Consider the following 18,084-nt stretch of genomic DNA (forward strand, 5'->3'; position numbering starts at 1 on the left):
CAGGTGCCAAAAGGCTCTGGGCAAAGAGGGTTGGCTTTGTCTCCTGTGAGAGAAACCAGATTTGCATACCAGAAGCGGTGGGCTCTTTGAAGCTTTCCTGCATTGGAAGGCTAATCTTCAGGGTATCCTGTGGAAGGGTGTGAAAACACCCTCTGCCTGAGCAGGCCCTGTTTCTGGCATCCTGAGAGAAAAGGTCATCACCCTTTGGGGCCAGTAACTCATCTCTGTTGGCAGGCTAGTGAAAGCACACCAGTAGCTGGTAGGTTTTCAGGGGGCACATCTAAGTGGCCCTCTGTGCGCATGCATCAATAAATCCAACACTGGCATCAGTGTGGGTTTATTAATACGAGATGTTTGATACCAAACATCCCTATTTTCTGTGAAGCCACCATGTAGAGGGAGAAATGTTTTCACCAGTGTCCAGCACGTTTTTACAAATCGTCTCCCTGCCCCCTTGCACTGGCAGCAATGGAACTGACCAGCACAGAGGGATTTCTGCTCATGCAGTTATGCCCTCACATGTAGTGTAGTGCACCCTGCCTTAGGGCTGTGAGGCCTGCTGTAGGGGTGACTTACCTAAAGTGCATGCAGTGCCTGCAGGCATGGCACACAGGCTGTGTGCCATGTCATGTTTTCACTTTTGTCTACACTAAGACACGCAGCCTGCAGTGTCAGTTTGCATGAGCTTGCTGAGGGGTCCCCTAGGGTGGCACAATTTGTGCTGCCGTCCGGGGGGACCCTCTTCAGTACTTCAGGCCCTAGGTACCAGAGGTACCATTTACAGGCCTTTCCAGAGTACTAAAGATGTTGCCAATTGGGGAAACAATTGTACAGTTTTGGGAAAGAGGTCTGGCACTGGGGACTTGGATAGCAGGAACCAAATGCACTTCCAGTCGAAATCATATCAAATACCAGGCAACAAGTGGGGGTGACCATGTCAAAAGAGGGCAGTTTCCTACAATCCTTCTTCAATTAAGTTTTTTTTTCCTCTTCATTGTTGCTTCCTCCCGCCCTCTCCTGTAGTTGCTTGCCCATCTTCCCACCACATCCTGCTTCCCTGCTTGACTCGTCTACCCACTACATCCCTCTTCACTGCTACTTTTATTTCTTGTTTTTATGCAGGATCCGATGGTATTGGAGAGCTCGTTCCGACCTCCGTCTTGCCATAATGCCAACACCAGCCAATGGTATTGGAGCGCTTTAAGTGTTCACCAGTTATATTACACAAGGACGCATTCATTATCGTAGGCAGGGGGAAGCATAAGTGATTTGTCCAGAATCACAGATTGTTCAGCCGACCCTGAGATTCAAACCTGGTTCCCCAATTCCCCTGTCAGCAGCTCTGGCTGTTACGCCACATTCTCTCTTCCCTTCAAAGCTCCTCAACTTTTTCTCACTATCACATCCACATTTGTCCAGCAAGACCCCGTAAACACTGAACAAGCATTGACAAGGCCAATAGATCTCGGCAATGCCCAAGCTATTGGCCTTGTCAATGTGAATGTCTTTTAGCCATGTTTTCTAGCCGCACATCTGCTGTTCAGCATGGTTGAAACTCACTGGAAAAAGCGCTATGATGTGGGCAGTGCAGGCCATGTCTAACGCTGTTTTGTGTTCGGAGGGGCAGGACAATGAACTCAACATATGGGGGCAAAGAGACTCAGCGCGGCTCAACATCCTGTGATTCTGGGTTTTCAGAAACCCACAGGCCTTTTCCTTATTAAAAAAAAACACAAGGAGCAATAACAATAGATTTTACGCACAATTCTCTCTATCATGTGTAGAAAATATGGAACTGAAGTTATAATATATAACTGATCAGGGACTTTGAACCGTTAGAACTATTTGCTTTTACGTGAAACAATCCAAGGCCACCTGCATGTGACCTTTGCCAAAGTCAGGAGAATAAGTTAAAATTCAATCTGCCCCCCGCCCTCACCCCTAGTCTCCGCCTCAAAGTCTTAACTTTTACAAATTTTATCTTTGATTCAATTATTTCAGACATCTTTGCTGTGTGTGTCTTCTTTTGTGTTTGTAGCAACTTCCATATTTGTCCTTGAATGACCAGGTCCACACAGATTGTCATGTTGCCTCCTTTGTAAGGCAGGGTATTCTATTTCAGGCTTTAATGTTTCACTGGTAGCAATTACCTCTAATCGCTCACGTGAAAAATCATGCTAAAGCATGTTAGTGACGCCACATGTTTTGCTCCATCGCCTTTTTAAAAGTAAGGTTAACGGTTTTATTTCCACACGATAAATTAGGGTCACGTGAGAAATCAGCTGCTGTCCTTGGCTTGTTCTTTAATACTCCTGGCACTGCCCTTGCTACCCCTGGGTTCAAGTATAATGAGGCAGCTGCAGAAACAGTACATTTTATTTACTTTATATAGTTTCCACTGCTAGACTTCGACCCATCCGAAGCAAACAAGAAAGTATGGAGGGACAAAGGACGAGACAAGGGTTGAACCCTGCCATGTCATCAGAGGTCAAATGTCACCTAAGGTAGCCCTCATATTTTGGTAGATCAACTCCTATGAAACTGTACTCACATTTCCTTCAAAACAACTCTTCACATCTGCTAGCTTCCAAGGAATAGTTGTATGTTTCAGTATCCTTTTGGTGTCCTCAGTGTGCATACCCTTTCATATGCTGATATATGGTACAAAGTAAGCATTGATGAATAAAGATACAATGTCCTCAGCAGTAGGCCATGAAGTAAGATGGCTGCTCTGAGAATTTCTCTGACAGCCCCGGGAGGTTGATGGGGTGATTTTGACACCACTTGGGGGTCCTTGCCTGCATCAGAGGGTGGGCGAGAAAGCAAGACGACACCCAGCAGCAGGAATCATCAGCTCCAGGCACCTCTGGAAGACAAGAGACCCCTTATCCACACAAGAATGATCCTGCCAGGCCTCAATGACCAGTAGAAGGCTGAGAGGCATTGAAGGTCGAAAGACTCACAGTGCTGCCGGGAAGCGAGTAGTGGTCTATGCTCTGGCCGTGGCTGAGGCGCACAGGGGGAAGTGGGGAATGCCCTTATTCCCGCTTCGGTTGGAGTATTGCTAGTGACAGTGCTTCTTCCGATGGACTTCCCTTCAAGCTGGGGGATAGACAACAGACCACAGTGGGGATGCTGACATACAGACACAATGGAGAAGCAGTTGAATAGCATGAGAAAAGCAAAGGAATATGGGCACTACCATCAATATTTCAAAACTCAAGAATTGCAGGTAGTCAATGAGCAGGGAATACCTTAGCTTAAATCTACGGAGATCTCAGAATAGATCTGGGCATGGCCTGTCCTTTGTGTGGACTTACTGGGTTAGGGAGAACGAGAGCTCCCAGACTCTGTAGACTCTACAAGAGGAACACTATTTCTTAATACTCCTTCTCCCAGTTCTGTCAGCAGACACTACCCTTTTGTGCTGGAGGAGAGAATAGGAAGAAGGGCCTATTTGGAGCCCCATAAATAAAGGCCTCTATGGAATCTATGACACCTGTCTGTTATAAGACCATCCTCTTAATGGACACAGCGAAGACTGTTGAACGCTACCAATGTTGAACGGAGTTCTTTAGCATCTCAACGAGCCTGCCTGTGTGGATATTCGGAGTGTCATTCACCAGAAAACACAGACTAGCAGGGTCCCTAGATGTGCAGCACCAAATCTCATCGGTGTTAATGGTTCACCGCTTCGTGGGACCCTGACACAGTCTTTCTCTATATAGGTTAAGAGTTTTTGCTGGTAGACATATGCTGAGGTAGTTACTGTTCCCTGAGGCCCTATCAGGAGAAACATTGGCTCCCTCAAAAAACACAGAGCAAGATGTTGGAAATCACATTGGACATCATTTTGAAAGCAACTTGGAGAAGTTTTGTTATGAAGGACTCCGCTGTTAATAGGAGCAGAAGCAGCATCTGCAGAATGAATGCACCATATAAGTCAAATCCCATGCCCCAGCTTAGATATTGAGTGGAAGCTGAGAACTTTGTTCTCAATAAACATTACATCGCAAGTAGCACAAAAGGCCCTGGTGAAACTGAGGTGGAGACACTACAAGCACGCAGAGAAAGCTGGGAGCATGCTTGCTTTCCAGTTATGGAAGATGGTGGTCCAATTGGCAATCCCCGTGATTCGTGACCATGGGGGCAATCTTTTTACACACCCTGAGGATGTCTTGAAGGCTTTCGTTTTTTATGTCTCGGTCTGGCGAAAGCTGCGCATGCGCTGCTCTCGTCATACGAGGGCTTCCAGAAGTCGTGTCGCGGCTCAGCCTCCATTTTTGATTTGTGTGCATCGTTTTGCGTCATAGATTAGGCAAAACACAGTGTAATGATTGCACCGGAGGCAATCATTACACTGAGGGTTGCCACCCTGTCCTCTTTTGGCCCCGCCCACCGGGATTTGATCTTTTACTTGCGGCGGGAGACAGTGTCTCTCAATTAGCCGCTAAGCACTTTTTTTTTCATATTACGCGTTTGCCTTCAACAATGGCTGACGTGCTTTTTATTTCTACGTTCTCGACCGAGGAAGCGGGCATGGCGTAGGGTCCACTAGCCTGTGGCATAAGTAACTGGTGCTCACTTAAAGCCATTGCGCATTATGCAACCCAGGTTCCCCCCGCAGAGTACCTCAGCTGAGCCTAACCGCTAATAAGAATTCTCTGGTGTTCCAGTTGAAGGCGGAAAAGCCGGGTATGGCTCGAGTCAGCAATTCATCTAGTCCCCGGTGAACAGGATTTGCATAATCGAGTGAGAAACAAGAGTCGAAGGACTAGCAGGAAGAAAAGAGCAAGTGGGTTATAAAAAACACATGACAAAACAGGCAATTTAATTAAGGCCCTCCCCCCCTTCCTTTCCTCTTCATCAGCGGGAAAAGGCAATTTACAATGCTGAGACTCCTCAGCACTTTAGAATCCTTGGTATCTTAGCACGATGCATTAGAAGGAAGAAGCAACTTTGCTTTAATTTTAACCCTTCCCTTCCATCTCGGTTTCATTTTGAAATCCCTGCTTTGCCATTGGTCGAGCGTGGGAGAAAGACCTTTAGAGATGGCTCTCTGATCCCGCTATTATTGCAGCTGATGTCAGACAGAAATCACATCTTAACGTACTTCATTTGAGTCAGGCTGTCAGGTTTTGCATACCCCCTTACAACAATTTATTGCATGACAGCGTTGTACCTGCAGCGAAAAGTAAACTCTATCCTAAAACTTTAAAACACAACAAAGTAACTAAAACTTGGACATTATCATTTGTTAAACTGAATTTTGTTCAGAATTCGGGATACCAAAAAGGTAGAGGACATATTAAAGAATCAAAACAAGCAGAATTGTCCGTAACTGATAAGAAGGGCATCTTTGTTTGTTTGTGGCTCTGGCGTGATGAGTCATTGTCGCCTAGTGGTTGAGGTCTCTGACTCTCACTCTAAAGGCTACGAGTTCAAGTCCTGGTGTTTTTAATGGTTGTCGTTTCTGAAGTAAAAGTATAGGCAGTGGTACTTTCTCTGTTACGTGTTGAAAAATAGTTTTGAGTTGCGGGCAAAACTGCACCTCGCCGTTTGGGCACAGTTACAAACCACTTAACCTCTCCACGCCAGACACGAATGTTGGAGGCCTGCTTTGAACTAGGAGGTGGCGCTACAGCAAGGGAGAAGGCAACCGTTGCAGCACTCGCTAAGTTCTGGAAAGGAGTTGGGCCCAATAAAGTAAACAAAAAAAAAAAGGGAATTGTTTTCACATGCTGTACGTTGATTTTCATCATCGCCAATGTAGCCAGGGGTATGTTAGGTTCTGAAAGCAAGCGTTCAATGAAAGGTTGCCAACTTTGCTCACACGTCCACAAGCCTAAATACTATGCTAATACCTACAAACTCGAATGTACTAATTTACACGTGTGAATTATGAAGCGTTAATTTTGGCAAGTATCTGACCAATTCACTGGAATTGCTCTCTATCTTTATACGTGGCATCTAGCGATGACTTAGACAGTTAAGGTACTATATAAATGCATTCACTCAATCCTGTAATGTATTATATACTATACTGTAATGTATTAGAAAAGAAATGGGTTGTGGCTACTGCCTGTGCCCTCACTGCCCTGCCTGAGAACCGGTGGCGTTTGGCTGAACCCTCGGTGCACGGGAGCACACAGGCACTCTGTGTCAGCCTGGTGTCCGCACACGGCCCGAGTTTCATTGTTCATCATTCCCACAAATGAATATGGGGGGAGTGCACTTCACTCCCGGTGGGGGGTCAGCATTTCTGTTGTAAGTTCATTGCCTCAGCCAAACTACACACGCTGTATGCCACTGCAAGTCCAAGGCCAGTGCTCTGCGCAGGCAGATCCACTTACTCTCCTGAGGCGGAAGCCGGGAGCGCGACCTGTATTTTTAAAACTTGTGTGTCACTAAATTTGTTGTATTTTTAAACCACTTACTTCACTTCCTGGCACCTTTCAGGACTCTACAGCTTGATCCTAAAACTCACCGCGCAGCGGATTTAGCGCTGCTGCGGACTCGAGAACAACAAACAATTCGTGCCGCCATTGCCGGCAAGCCGCGAGGCCACGCCCACTTTGAGGCCACGCCCCCGCCCATTCTGTATAAAGACGCTGACTACGAGCGTCCGCATCAGATCCACTTACTCTCCTGAGGCGGAAGCCGTGAGCACGACCTGTATTTTTAAAACTTGTGTGTCACTAAATTTGTTGTATTTTTAACCACTTACTTCACTTCCTGGCACCTTTCAGGACTCTACAGCTTGATCCTAAAACTCACCGCGCAGCGGATTTAGCGCTGCTGCGGACTCGAGAACAACAAACAATTCGTGCCGCCATTGCCGGCAAGCCGCGAGGCCACGCCCACTTTGAGGCCATGCCCCCCGCCCAGTCTGTATAAAGACGCTGACTACGAGCGTCCGCATCAGATACACTTACTCTCCTGAGGCGGAAGCCGGGAGCGCAACCTGTATTTTTAAAACTTGTGTGTCACTAAATTTGTTGTATTTTTAAACCACTTACTTCACTTCCTGGCACCTTTCAGGTCTCTACAGCTTGATCCTAAAACTCACCGTGCAGCGGATTTAGCGCTGCTGCGGACTCGAGAACAACAAACAATTTGTGCCGCCATTGCCGGCAAGCCGCGAGGCCACGCCCACTTTGAGGCCACACCCCCCGCCCTCTTCACCCCCTTGATAACATGTGCATTTAACGTACGCGCAGCGGACGGGCGCAGCGGGCGCGCCGTTTACGCGCCGAAGGCGCGCCAAAGGCTAGCCCGTCTACGCCCGTCATCGCCAAGACATCGCCTCTCGCCAGTCCCCCTGATCGAACTCTGCGGGCACCCCTTCACTATGACAGAGAACTCCTCATCGCCCTGAACCCTGGACGGAGCTGTGTGGACACAACAGGCATTCTTTGTCACACATGCCTTCAATGTAAGTCTTGCCACTTTACCACACCCAGCCCCCGCCTTCCTCGGCAGAAGCGAGGCTCGTCTAAACTTACGCCCCTTACTATTCTCCAACTTAACGTCAGGTCTCTCACTAAACATCACCTTGAGGTTAACACCCTCATACTTGATGAGAACCCTGACATCCTCTTCCTATGTGAAACCTGGTTACGCGACGGCATGTCTGCCATACCTAACCTCACGCTACCTGACAATTATCTAATGATGACTCTAAATCAGGGATACTCATAGTACGGCCCGCGGGCCGTCAGCGGCCCGGCAAGCCTTCCTTGGCGGCCCGCGGACCTTGCAGACATCGTACCTGTGCATGCACAGACGGTTGCAGCAGCGTGGAGCTATGGGGGCCGGGCCGGGTGATTCTTTTAAAAGCCATTCACTTGTTAATAAGGCTTTGTTGTATTTCACCTCTTCTTAGCGCCCCTGCATCTCCCCTCTGAATGAGTGGAGATGCAGGGGCGCTAAGAAGAGATGAAATACAACAAAGCCTCATTAACAAGTGAATGGTCTTTAAAAGACTCGTGAAGTACTTGGGTGCGGCGGCTGTGTGCGTTCCAGGAAAGCTGACTCAGCTCGGGGTGAGGTGACGGACAGGGGGTGGGTGGAGGGTGTACAACTGAAAGGGCACACAGTGGCAAGAGAACTTTCCAGCTCTTAGAACACACATCCAGTCTGTGTCATGTATAATAAGAACACGAATCCCTTCAGTTAGAATACCAAATATTTAATAGAAAATGTCAGTGCACTCAGTATCTGAACATCACGTGAAAGCTTCGGACCAGGAGAGTTCCAGTAGTGGCCATCCTCAATCTGAATACAAGCCACCTCAGCCTTTCACTCCTCTGAAGTTGATAGCAAGCATCATTAAATCAGACAACCACACTTGCAGCACAAGCGTGCACTATTAAAATCCATATTCATTCGACATGGTGTATTAACATACAAAATGTAACCAGTTCTCGAGTCAAGTGACTAATGCAGTTTACTCGGGTCGGGGAATCTTTAGTGTCTGGTAATACGGGAAGGGGAGCTTCCAAATTAATAAAAAAACGATGCCTCCTAAGTTTTATGTTTAAATATGTCCTCCATGTCACTTCGTTTCCACAGCTTTCTGGTGACAATTGTCATTGTCAAAAAAGAGGATGAAAGAAAAAAGAAAGAAAATCGTCTGCCCAATAAATTAAACATCTTCGAAAATATTAAATAAAGCAAATAGAGTGCAAAGCCTGTAAAAATGTCGCCACAATGGGGCGAACCAATCCTACAGCCTGGCACACACCGAGCCCACAGCTCCCTCCAACGGCCTGCTCTGGGGCTGTGGAAGGAAGGAGGAGTGAGCTGCAGAGAATGAGTGAGCTGCAGAGCACAGGGGAGAGCCACAGATAGGAATGAGGAACTGATTGAGAGAGAGGGAGAGAGATGGAGAGAGGGAGTGAGACAGGGAGAGAGAGAGGGAAGGAGAGAGAGAGAGGGAGGGAGACAGAGAGAGGGAGTGAGACAGGGAGAGAGAGAGGGAAGGAGAGAGAGAGAGGGAGGGAGACAGAGAGAGGGAGTGAGACAGGGAGAGAGAGAGGGAAGGAGAGAGAGAGAGGGAGGGAGACAGAGAGAGAGAGAGGGAAGGAGAGAGAGGGAGAGAGAGAGAGAGGGAGGGAGAGAGAGAGAGAGGGAGGGAGAGAGAGAGAGAGAGAGAGAGAGAAGGAGGGAGACAGGGGGAGGGAGGGAGACAGGGAGGGAGACAGAGAGGGAGGTAGACAAACGCAGTGAGTGAGGCAGAGGGAGAGAGAGAGAGATAGAGGAAGAGAGAGAGGGAGAGGGAGAGTGATAGAGGGAGAGTGATAGAGGGAGAGAGGGAGACAGAGCTAGATAGATAGATAGATAGATAGATAGATAGATAGATAGATAGATAGATAGATAGATAGATAGATAGATAGATAGATAGATAGATAGATAGATAGATAGATAGATATGTGTGAATGCCGGGTCTGGTGGCTCAGTGGACGAAGGCGTCTGCTGCAGGGGCCTGTGTTCAACCTCATGGTCACCGTTTTTTTTTGCTCTAGCCCCGCCCCCTCCCCCACTGACCCCGCCCACACCGGTGCGGCCCTCGGCCACAAACCACACTGTAAATTTGGCCCCCGAGAGAAAGTTTGTGAGTACCCCTGCTCTAAATAGAGACGCGAGAGGTGGAGGCATCGCAGTCATCTATAAAAAGCAACTCTCTTGCTCTTTCACCAAGGAAGAAATTCTGGGTTGCGAAAGTGCCCGTTTCAAAATAACAACCTGCCCTCACTTTGCCCTGTCAGGCCTTTACATCTATCGCCCACCCGGACCTGCTTCCAAATTTATCGAAGCTCCCCTTGAGGTAGCAAACTCCTTAGTGACGAAGTCTGCCAACTTCACCATACTAGGCGACCTCAATCTCCATTTTGATCTATCTAATGACCCTACTATCAAAAACCTTCTGGCTGACTTTGCTGCCTTACAGCTCAACTCTCTAATTCAAGCCCCCACGCACTCAGCTGGGCATATCCTAGATCCGGTTTTTACAAACATCCGGGAGGTTAAGACAGAGGTGCCCAAACCGATGGGATGGACAGACCACTATCTTATTAAATTGACCATGCTAGTCAATGAAGCATCGTACAAAACCGAACCAACCCGCCGTCTAAAGAGACCATGGCATAAACTCTCCACCAATGACCTACACGTCACCCTCGGAGAATTCCACCATGAGGCTAACCAGGACATTAATATGACCTATGACGCTTTCCACGACTGGATTACTAGAGGACTAGATGCTCTCATCCCAGCCAAATGGACTAAAGGGCGCAGCTCACCCTCCAACCCATGGTACAACGACACCCTTAAATCCATGCGTAAAGACTGCAAAAAAGCCGAGCGTCTCTGGAGAAGGGAATACAAGAATGGGGACAAAATTAACTACCTATCTAAACAAAAACTTTACCACAAAGCCATCTGCGCCGCACGCGCCGCCTTCTACGCAGAAGAAATCAACTCGAGCTCTAACCCTGCCAAAATTGTCTTCAAACTGGTACAAGAACTGCAGAGTAGCAGATCTCCTTCTCCCAGCATCTCCTCTGCGCAGCAATGTGAGGACCTCGCTACATTCTTTGTAGAGAACGTACAAAGAATATACAGAACTTTCCCTCAGCATTCCCCCAATCCGACCAACCCCACCAAACCCACTACCAATTGCACCATCATGTCACACATCCCAGAAATTTCTTATGATGACCTCACCAAACTATGTAGGAAGGTTGAATCGGGCTCCCCTGCAGACCCCATGAGGCCTACTCAATTTATGGAATCACTCAATTTTTTTCTGCCTTCTCTGGCCTCCATACTGAATCTCTCTTTTTCATCAGCTAGTGTCCCGACAGCCTGGAAACAAGCATGGGTTGCACCTATCATCAAGAAACCCACCCTAGATCCATCCAAACCGGAAAATTTCCGACCCATCTCATTGCTCCCATGGCTGTCCAAACTTACAGAGGCCCATGCAAACAACGTCCTGTCCCAACATATGGACCAAAACAACATCCTGGACCCATCCCAAAACGGGTTCAGACCAGGCCACAGCACGGAGTCTGCTCTACTGGCTACGACTGAATATCTCCGGACGATTCTCGACGCCGGTCAGAGTGCTGCGCTGATTCTTCTTGACCTCAGCGCAGCCTTTGACACGGTATCCCACAACATCCTCCTCAATCGTCTGGAGACAGTAGGGGTCTCCGGTCTTGCCCTGAAATGGTTCTGTTCCTTCTTGAAGGACAGATCCTTCCGGGTGTCAGCCCCCCCATTTTTATCTAAGCCCCATCCCATTGGACAGGGAGTTCCGCAGGGCTCTGCACTGAGTCCATCCCTTTTTAACCTTTACGTGCAGCCACTTGCAGGAGTGGCTAAAGAGTGGGACCTTACGCTGGTGTCGTATGCTGACGACACACAGCTGGCCATCACTCTCACGGAAGGCCCTTCCACCCCGGCCTTAAGATTCAGGGATGGCCTCGCTGCAGTAGCCCAATGGATGACGGACAACTGCCTGCAGCTTAATGCGGGCAAGACGGAGGTGCTGCTCCTCGGTAAAAACACCAGCCACTGGAATGAGCACTGGTGGCCTCCGTCACTAGGCACCATTCCACCTCCCAAATCTCTGGTCAAAAATCTAGGAGTCTGGATGGACTCCTCACTTAGCTATCAGACCCACACCAAAAAAGTGGCTGCCACTTGTGTTGGCCTGCTGAGGAGTCTCAGCCCCATACTTGGCTTCTTTGACGCTAAGATCCGTCAACTTATTATCCAAGCCACAATCCTCTCCCGCTTGGACTACGCCAATGTTCTTCTCCTTGGTGCCAACAAAGGAGAGATAGCACGCCTGCAACGCGTGCAGAACTCTGCGCCAAGAGCCTTAGTCGGCCTTCCCCGCAGATGCTCGGCCAGAGCTACTATTCGTAAAGTGCACTGGCTACCCATCGACTCCAGAATCCAGTTCAAAACCCTCATTATGACCTTCAAAATCCTTAAACTCGGAAGCCCAAAACTGTTACGACCCCTCCTTACTCCTCATGTCCCTCGGCGCGATTTGCGCTCCTTAAACCAGCACCTACTGAGCATACCCCGCACAAAGCTCTGCCGCATTGGCGGACGCTCCTTTAGGGTCCTGGGAGCCAAGCTTTGGAACGCCCTGCCGTTAAACATCCGTTCCTTGGAAAGCCTGTCCACCTTCCGAAAGGCCATTAAGACGCACCTGTTCCCCTCTCTCTAGGTTACCTTTACCCCCACTCCTTTCACTCTCAGGTTGGATCTGTGGCTCTTTAGCGCCGGGACGCCTCTTCGCTGGGGCAGCTGTTTGCGCTCTACCAAAACTATAACATAACATAACATAACTATTCCCCTCTGGAATTACCACACAGCGCTGCTCGGATACGGTGGAGGATGCGAGACCCGTCTAGTGACAAACACTGTTAAAGCGCCACTTTAATAAAGCACTGCTTCAATTAGTGCACCTAAATGCAGAGCTTTCAGTACAGCGGTCGATGTTATGAGCTTTCTTTCTGCTATAGATCGGTTGTCTGGTGAACCAGTGACCACAACCTCATCTCAGAGGCAGATTCCATCATTAAAGTGTTAGATGTTTTAGAATCTGGCTAGAGTTTGCAAACATAGTAAACCTAATATATGATGCTCCTGAAATGTGTAGGCTGCTACTTCCACCACCAAAAGCGTCAACACTAGAATACAAAAACAAATAAGTAATAATTCTGGTTGAAACGAGGGTCTATGCTCTCTCACTGCCTGAATGTGAAAATTAACTTATAACCTATTAAGGATTAATTAGAATCCCCAATACCAACAACCAACCATTCACAACAGCAACGCTTGGTGCCCACTGAACCAACAAATGACCTCCCACCGTAGAAGTTGTCAGCCAGAATTACATCAAGAAACCCAAATAAATGAATAGAAATTGCCCAGAAAACCCCAAAATACAATTATTTAGCTTTCTGTGAGACACACCAAGGGCGTTGCTGGGCTTACTGCGGGACCCTGCTAGGAAATTAAGTAGTGTTCTAGCGGTCACAGCTGGGGGCAGAGTTGTACAGCCCTCCTGCTAGGGACAGAGGGTCTTGGAACAAGCTGGGCAACTTCGAATAAAATGCACGAGATTAGAAAGCTGCAAAATATCAAAATGTTCTTATAGGGGCCATCCATTGAAATAAAAAAAATCTACTGTCCTTTTAGCCAGTCTTGCATCATCAGAGGGCACCAACCATAAGGGTTCTGCACCATCTCTGTTTCCCTGATGCCTCTTTTGGCTTGGTAAAGCTATTGTGACATCACTCATTATATGTCCCATTAAATACAGTTCTTGGACATATGCTAGCCAAGTTCAGGACGAGTGACCAAAGACCGGAATTAAATACTGGCCCTCCTACATAGTTCAGACCACAGTCCCTAGGAGATCTGAATCTGCCAATAGCCTGGTCAGGGAGAAGTGGGGACCGAGGCCCTGTATTCTACACTGCCATGCCTTCATTTGGGAAACTCGAGTGTAGTGCGTAGGAAAGGAAAGGTTTCCTACAAACAGCAAGGAGGAGAAACTCACTCTCATCCTGAAGAAAATATAGGAAACAGCAAAAACATGTATTTTCCAAATATGGGGTCTCTGATACTAGAGAGAGGGGTTCCCGAGCCAAACTGCAAACAGTGCCTTGGTGAAAGCAAGGAAAAACAAGCATTAAAAATGCAATAGGTCTCGCCTTTCATTAACTTAAAGCCATTTGCTTTGCTATACAATACCATTAGCAAAACAAATGGCTTTAACTTAATCAAAGGCAAGACCTATTGCATTCTCAATGCTTGTTTAATGAGACTTCATATATCTCACACGTGAGAAGGTCCACGATGAGGAAGATGAATACCTGAATTCTCTTTCTCTTCCCTCACGGATGGACATACAGTACTGGAGGGTGAAATCACCTTGGTAGAAGTTAATGATGCCATTACACGTCTACCGACTTGTAAGTCACCTGAAGAAGATGTCTTCCCTTGTGAAGTTTACCAGTCTTGTAAATCTCAGGTAGCTCCTATGCTGTATGATGAATTCAGGGGAGCGGAGAACAAGGGGTCATTATATGCAATCTCTAATAAGGCTGTTATAACATTTTTACCATAGGAGGACAAAAACTTACTGGATAGGAGTCTACTCTTTACGTTTCTACTTCATTTGCAAATGAAACGGAAGGATTCCCATCATTAATTGGTTGAATGAGAGTACATATAGATGGTTTATTGCCATCACACAGTGGGGCATATCCTTGATGGTGTTTTCTCTAATGACCCTCGTACAAGGGTCGTTGAACCGATTCCCCTCGCTTGGTCTGACCATTTTGCCATCCCTTTTGATCTACGCTTCTTGGCATCAGGGATGGTTCTCTCTGGCAATAGGAATTTTAAGGAAAGGAGGAACTTTAGTAAGGAGTCGCTCTCCTACCTCCTTAATAACTTCGAGCCCATTAAGTATCATGATGTTAACTTGGTAGCTGCTGAGCTATCGCATCAATTGTCAGCTGCAATGGACACTCTTGCACCTGTCAGTAAGCACTACTCAGCAAGGAAAAAACCCTCTGCTCCCTGGTTCACGGAGAGACTCAGAAAGTTGAGACAGGGGTGCCGTAAACAAGAGAGGCTGTGGCGCATAGATTTAGAGCCTTTGGGTAGGTTACTGCATAAACAGTGTCTAAAAGAATATAAAGCTGCCATCGTGGAGAGAAAGAGGTTATACTTTTCAAAGGTCACTGAATCAATGAAATCTTCTAGGGATCTTTTTAAGGTCATTAATTCTCTTACTTCCCCCCATGTCACTGATCCTTCAGAATTCTCCCAGGAGCTCTGTGATAAAATATCAGACTTCTTTCAAACAAAAATTACAGATATTTACTCCTTGCTGGAAGCGTCCAACTCCAACGTGGGGTCGCCTGTTCGACCTAACCCCCTCCCTAGTGAGGCCTTACTTACAGAGGAGACTCCCAGGCTTCTTACCTTCCCTTGCTTGTTGCCAGAGGTGACTGACCAGCTTCTAGAAGGAGTCAAATCAGGCTCTCCGTTGGATCCCTGCCCCCTCAAGGTGCTAAAAATTGGCTGTGAAATCATTATCCCTCACCTTACTGCTGTTCTGAATGTTTCTATTTCAGAGGGACAGTATCCCACTTTGTGGAAGATGGCAGTGGTGAGGCCACTCTTGAAGAAACCCTCTCTGGACCCGGGAGAAATGAAGAATTATCGGCCGATCTCTCTACTCCCTATTCCAGCTAAGATTCTGGAAACCTACCTAAATTATCACCTCAGTGCCTATCTAAAAGATTACCATCTACTCGATAGTTCACAACATGGATTTAGAAGCCACCACAGTACGGAAACAGCATTGATGGCTGTATTTAACAAAATCTTTACTCAAGTGGACGCAGGGCATACCACCTTACTGGTTCTACTTGACCTCACCGCAGCCTTCAATACCCTTGTCCCCACAGAGGCTGGTGGAACGCCTCAGAGTGATAGGGGTCAGGGGCTCGGCCCTGGGGCTTCTTGCCTCCTTTCTTAGTGAACGTCTGTCCTGCCTGGTATCCCATGGGAAAAACCTTGGGGTCATTGTGGATAATTCACTCTCCCTTAACTTGCAGGTCAGCAGGACAGTGTCCACATGTTTCGGGATGATCAGGATCCTCAGAAAAATCTCCCATTTCCTCTCCTTTGATGCTCGTAAGCAGGCTGTTATTGCCTTGGTAGCGTCCTGATTGGATTATTGTAATGCCCTCTATTTGGGCATTAATAAAGGCCTAGTGCGACGTCTGCAGATGGTGCAGAATGCTGCGGCCAGGTTGGTGATGAAACTACCGAAATTTCATTCAGTCGCAGACTCCATTAAGCTGCTGCACTGGCTACCTTTGGACCATAGGATCCTCTTCAAAACAATGTGCCTGACTCATGATGCTTATTATGGCTCAGGCCCAGAGGGGATTAAGGCTATTGTCCATCGTTATGTTCCTAGCAGGCTGCTCCGGTCCTCAGATAAAAATCTGTTAATAGTACCGAGGTTTAAGAAGGTAAAATGGGGAGGTAGAGCTTTTTCCGCTGTGGCTACCAAACTGTGGAAGTCCCTTCCGGAAAAGCTTTCTAGTCAGGTGTCCCACTCTCTCTTCCGCAAAGCCTTAAAAACTTGGCTATTCGCACAGGCTTCAGTATGAGCATGTCTTTCTATCTGGACCTTTAGGTCCACAAATAGCACCTTGATGCCCTTGGGCTAAGTTCGCGCTCTACAAGTTCAATATTCATTCATTCATTCATATATCCAAAACTCTCAAGATGGTGCAGCAGTAGGCACAGATGAATTAAAGTCCACCCACACCATTCATAGTACTATTGTAGTGGTATGGTGGCTGTTTCTCAATAACGTCGAGTGAAAAGTGCAATCTTATGTTATGGTCCATTGTTTATTGGTAAGCTTCTAAGCAGACAAGCTTTCCAGAGGTGATGTGAAGTTCACACCATATAAGAATGCAGCCACATGTGGAAGAACGCAGTGATTTTGATGTTTATTTTATGCAGTTTTCTATAGCGCAAATATGTTCCTTGTACACTAGAGCTCTTTAAATTGAAGCACACACAAACTTTAAAGTGCGTAATGCATACACAGTTATTGCATAATCCAAAATAATATGAGATATGACATGATAATCAAAACGTTCAAACTTGATTAGGCCAATCATTCAGCTTTCAATATGCATTTGGAGTCACATAATTATCATAAACACATACATGCATATCTTAATGTAGTGTTGCATAGGAAATTATGCATTAGAAAGCGTACCTATGAGGTCCACTGTATGAAAGCAGTAGATCCTGTGGCTCCAATAGTTACATTTTATTGCACTTGATGGGAATTTGGAAGGTGTTGATTGGGCATTTCAGTAAACAGACTCGAATCAGGCTGTGGCTCACTGGTTAGGAAGTGGTGCAAGAGAGAGACATGGATTGCCCATGGTATGGAGGGCAATGCTATGTATACATTTTTGCACTAGAGGGAGCAGTTCCTACTGAAACCTATGATGCTTGAAAAGCAGCACCCGCCTTCATTAAGGGATGGTAATCTGATATCCTCCTCAGAGGAGTGTCGTGTTAGGAGACATTTATTTATATTTTGAAAAAGCAAATGCATGGCGCATAGTGTAAAATATTAATTAGGTAGTCGAGGAAGATTATTTTACAGCATTATATCCTGCTGTGAAGGCCTATGCTGGATGTTAATGTTGCTGAATCAGAATTAGAGGCCAGAGCTATAGACAAGGGCCTCTAACAGGAAGAGGGCTTTCAACAACCAAATAGCTAGAAGCAGAAGGGCTATATGTGGGATAAAGTACCCCTTGACGTACATTATACAGAGAATGAAAGTCACTAAGAAGTTCCATGACCATATAAAGGAAGGAGTCCAAAGGTGGTTCTGCCAGTGTCTTAAAAGTTTGATGGACACTGCCGTCAAATTGATTGACACTCATCAAACTTTTAACATGTCTTTGGTTTTAAATGAAACTCCCAAAGTGGGAATTTGTTTCTGAAAAATCAAAAAACGAATGACACCCCCCCCCCCCCCCACACACACACACCAGCGGAGTTGTCTCCCATGTTGTAGGGGTCATTTAAAATGTTTCACTGTCCCTTATGGCCAGGTTTCACCTGGCAGTGACAGACAGTGAAAACTGATAACTGGCTGACAGAGCACCATCTCTGCAACGGAGCTGGACTAGGCTCCGGCGTCAAAATATTGAATGTCTGCCCACACATCTCTAAATCAAGCCCACAGTCTTTAAAAGAATCCCCACTTTCATGAAGAAGAATGCAGTGATGTTGTGCTAGGTTTTTAGAGCCTCATGCTTGGGCCCTGATTACGAGCAGGCCCTGTCAAATACCATAATTATTGCACCCCAAAAAAATACGACATCAAGGTGCTTCGAATTTATCGGATGCCTCTTCTGACTTTTTGGGGAATAAAGCAGTAGCGGCTCCTGGAGGGAGTGCTTCAGGGCGGTGAGGCGTGGCGGGGGA

This window comes from Triturus cristatus, chromosome 3_2, assembly GCF_964204655.1.
Source record: "Triturus cristatus chromosome 3_2, aTriCri1.1, whole genome shotgun sequence".
Classification (NCBI taxonomy): Eukaryota; Metazoa; Chordata; class Amphibia; order Caudata; family Salamandridae; genus Triturus; species Triturus cristatus.